The sequence below is a fragment of the Penaeus vannamei genome, chromosome 22 (genome assembly GCF_042767895.1).
Source record: "Penaeus vannamei isolate JL-2024 chromosome 22, ASM4276789v1, whole genome shotgun sequence".
Taxonomy (NCBI): Eukaryota; Metazoa; Arthropoda; class Malacostraca; order Decapoda; family Penaeidae; genus Penaeus; species Penaeus vannamei.
Window position 1 is genome coordinate 8,794,194 of NC_091570.1, and position 312 is coordinate 8,794,505.

Below are 312 nucleotides of genomic sequence, written 5' to 3' on the forward strand. Positions count from 1 at the left end.
AATGTTTATTTACTAGAAACTGATAAATTCCGCAAAAAAATGAGGATTATAATGATTATGATTATGATTAGGGATAATAATAATGATGATGAAAATAATGATAGTAACAACAACAACAATAATAATGATGATAATAATGATAATGATAGCAATGTGGATAACAATGATGATAACAATGATGATAATGATGATAATAAGGATAATAGTAATGATAATAATAATAATAAGGATGATAATGATAATAATAATAACAATGATAATAATAATAATGATGATGATAATTATAATAATAATAATAATAATAATAAATAT